Below are 4,061 nucleotides of genomic sequence, written 5' to 3'. Positions count from 1 at the left end.
AGTGATGAGAGTGGACAACCTTGTCTTGTTCCTGATCTGAGAGGAAATATTTTCAGTTTTTCACCATTGAGAATGATGTTGGCTGTGGGTTTGTCATATATGGCCTATATTATGTTAAGTCCCCTCTATGCCTACTTTCTGGAGGGTTTTTATCATAAATTGGTGTTGAATTTCGTCAACAGCTTTTTCTGCATCTATTGAGATGCTCATATGGTTTTTCTCCTTCAATTTGTTAATACGGTTTATCACACTGACTGATTTGCATATATTGAAGAATCCTTGTATTCCTGGGATAAATCCCACTTGATCATGCTGTATAATCCTTTAAATGTGCTGTTGGATTCTGTTTCCTAGTATTTCTTTGAGGATTTTTGCATCTACGTTCACCAGTGACATTGGCCTGTAGTTTTCTTTCTTTGTGACGTCTTTGTCTGGTTTTGGTATCAGGGTGATGGTTGCCTCGTAGAATGAGTTTGGGAGTGTTCCTCCCTCTGCTATCTTTTGTAAGAGTTTGAGAAGGATAGGTGTTAGCTCTTCTCTAAATGTTTGATAGAATTCGCCTGTGAAGCCATCTGGTCCTGGGCTTTTGTTTGTTGGAAGATTTTTAATCACAGTCTCAATTTCAGTGCTTGTGATAGGTCTGTTTATAGTTTCTATTTCTTCCTGGCTCAGTCTCGGAAGGTTGTGTTTTTCTATGAATTTGTCCACTTCTTCCAGGTTGTCCATTTTCTTGGCACACAGCTGCTTGTAGTAATCTCTCCTTATCCTCTGTATTTCTGCAGTGTCAGTTGTTACATCTCCTTTTTCATTTCTAATTCTATTGATTTGAGTCTTCTGCCTTTTTTTCTTGATGAGTCTGGTTAATGGCTTATCATTTTTGTTTATCTTCTCAAAGAACCAGCTTTCAGTTTTATTGATATTTGCTATTGTTTCCTTCATTTCTTTTTCATTTATTTTTGATCTGATCTTTATGATTTCATTCCTTCTGCTAACTTTGGGGCTTTTTTGTTCTTCTTTCTCTAATTGCTTTAGGTGTAAGGTTAGGTTGTTTATTTGAGATCTTTCTTGTTTCTTGAGGTAGGATTCTATTGCTATAAACTTCCCTCTTAGAACTGCTTTTGCTGCATCCCATAGGTTTTTGGTTGCAGTGTTTTCATTGACTTTTGTTCTAGGTATTTTTTGATTTCCTTTTTGATTTCACCAGTGATCACTTGGTTATTAAGAAGTGTATTGTTTAGCCACCATGTGTTTTTATTTTTTACAGATTTTTTTCCTGTAATTCATATCTAGTCTCGTAGGATTTCACTTAGAACAGATACTTGCTATGATTTCAATTTTCTTAAATGTACCAAGGCTCGATTTCTGACCCAAGATTTGATCTCTCCTGGAGAATGTTCCATGAGCACTTGAGAAGAAAGGGTATTCTGTTGTTTTTGGATGGAATGTCCTATAAACATCAATGAAATCCATCTTGTTTAATGTAACATTTATAGCTTTTGTTTCCTTATTTATTTTCATTTTGTATGACCTGTCCATTGGGGAAAGTGGGGTGTTAAAGTCCCTTACTATGATTGTGTTACAGTAGATTTCCCCTTTTATAGCTGTTAGTATTTGCCTTAAGTACTGAGGTGCTCCTATGTTGGGTGTGTAAATATTTACAATTGCTTTATCTTCTTCTTGAATTGATCCCTTTATCATTATGTAGTGTCCTTCTTTGTCTCTTGTAATAGTCTTTCTTTTAACTTCTATTTTGTTTGATATGAGAATTGCTACTCCAGCTTTCTTTTGATTTCTATTTGCATGGAATATCTTTTTCCATCCCCTCACTTTCAGTCTGTATGTGTCTCTCAGTCTGTAGTGGGTATCTTGTAGACAGCATATATATGGGTCTTGTTTTCATATCCATTCAGCCAATCTATGTCTTTTGGCTGGAGCATTTAATCCATTTGCGTTTAAGGTTATTATCAATATGTATGTTCCTTTTCCCATTTTCTTAATTGTTTTGGGTTTGTAATCGTAGTTCTTTTCCTTCTCCTGTGTTTCCTGCCTAGAGAAGTTCCTTTAGCATTTGTTTTGAAGGTGTTTTTTTTGATGCTGAATTCTCTTAGCTTTTTCTTGTCTGTAAAGCTTTTAATTTCTCCATTAAATCTGAATGAGATCCTTGCCATGTAGAGTAATCTTGGTTGTAGGTTTCTCCTTTTCATCACTTTAAATATGTCCTGCCACTCCCTTCTGGCTTGCAGAGTTTCTGCTAAAAGATCAGCTGTTAACCTTATGGGGATTCCCTTTTATGTTATTTGTTGATTTTCCCTTGCTACTTTTAATATTTTTTCTTTGTTTTTAATTTTGATAGTTTGATTAATATGTGTCTTGTTGTGTTTCTCCTTGGATTTATCCTGTATGGGACTCTCTGTGCTTCCGGGACTTGACTATTTCCTTTCCCATATTAGTTTTCAACTATAATCTCTTCGAATATTTTCTTAGTCCCTTTCTTTTTCTCTTCTTCCTCTGGGACCCCTATAATTAGAATTTTGGTGCATTTAATGTTGTCCCAGAAGTCTTAAAGACTGTCCTCAATTGTTTTCATTCTTTTTTCTGTATTCTGCTGTGCAGTAGTTATTTCTGCTATTTTATCTTGCAGGTCACGTATCCGTTTTTCTGTCTCAGTTTTTCTGTTATTGATCCCTTCTAGAGAATTTTTATTTTCATTTATTGTGTTGTCCATCATTGTTTGTTTGTTCTTTAGTTGATCTAGGTCCTTGTTAAACATTTCTTTTATTTTCTCCATTCTATTTCCAACATTTTGGATCATCTTTACGATCATTTCTCTGAATTCTTTTTCAGGTAGACTGCCTATTTCCTCTTCATTTGTATGGTCTGGTGGGCTTTTTCCTTGCTCCTTTATCTGCTGTGTGTTTCGGTGTCTTCTCATTTTGCTTAACTTGCTGTGTTTGGGGTTTTCTTTTTGCTGGCTGCAGGTTAGTAGTTCCCCTTGTTTTTAGTGTCTGCTCCCACTGGGTAAGCTTGATTCAGTGGGTTGTGTAGGTTTCCTGGTGGAGGGGAGTGCTGCCTGTGTGCTGGTGGATGAGGCTGGATATTTTCTTTCTGGTGGGCAGGTCCGCATCTGGGGGTGTGTTTTGGGATGTCTATCACCTTATTATGATTTAAGTCATCCTCTCTGCTAAATGGTAGGGCCGTGTTCCTGTCTTGCTAGTTGTTTGACATAGAGTGTCCAACACTGTGGTTTTGTGGTCATTGAGTGGAGCTTGGTCTTAGCATTAGATGGAGATCTATGGGAGAGCTTTTGCTGTTTGATATTATGTGGAGCTGGGAGGTCTCTGGTGGACCAAAGTCCTCATCTTGGCTCTCCCACCTGAGAGGCACAGGAATGACACTTGCCGGAGCAACAAGTCACTGTCAGGCACACAGCTCAGAAGAAAGGGTAGAAAAAACGAAAGAAGGAAGGAAAAAATAAAATAAAAAGAAATAGGGAGGCGAGAAGATGGCAGAAGAGTAAGACGCGGAGATCACCTTCCTCCTCACAGATACATCAGAAATACATCTACACATGGAACTTCTCCTATAGAACACCCACCAAATGCTGGCAGAAGACCTCAGACCTCCCAAAAGGCAAGAAACTCCCCACGTACCTGGGTAGGGCAAAAGAAAAAAAAATAAACAGAGACAAAGAATGATTCCGCAGAGGATTGGTGCCGAACAGCACTCACCAGCCCGAGAGGCTTGTCTGCTCACCCGCCGGGGCGGGCGGGGCTGGTAGCTGATCCTCCGGCTTCAGTCGGATCCCAGGGAAAGGGCTGCAGTTGGCAGAGTGAAAACAGCCTGAAGGGGACAGGACACGATGGCTAGCTGGGAGGGAGTCCAGTTGAATTCTGGAGCTGCCGAAGGGGCAAGAGACCTTTTCTTCCCTCTTTGCTGCCTGGTGCGCGAGGAGAGGGGTTTAAGCGCGCTGCTTAAAGGAGCTCCAGAAACGGGCGCGGAGCTGCCGAAGAGACAGGAGACTTTTTCTTGCCTCTTTGCTTCCTGGGGCGCGAGGAGAGGGG

At 39.6% G+C, this 4,061-nt stretch overlaps 1 protein-coding gene across 6 annotated transcripts in view; it reads right to left on the bottom strand.

Annotated features, from left to right (window-relative positions):
* PCDH11X (protocadherin 11 X-linked) overlaps positions 1–4,061 on the bottom strand; it is a 728,057-nt gene that overhangs the window by 153,106 nt on the left and 570,890 nt on the right. The window lies entirely within an intron of this gene.

This window comes from Physeter macrocephalus, chromosome 21 (assembly GCF_002837175.3).
Source record: "Physeter macrocephalus isolate SW-GA chromosome 21, ASM283717v5, whole genome shotgun sequence".
NCBI classification, from domain to species: Eukaryota; Metazoa; Chordata; class Mammalia; order Artiodactyla; family Physeteridae; genus Physeter; species Physeter macrocephalus.
The sequence above is the reverse complement of the archived record's forward strand: the minus strand, read 5'-3'. Positions and strand labels throughout refer to the sequence as shown.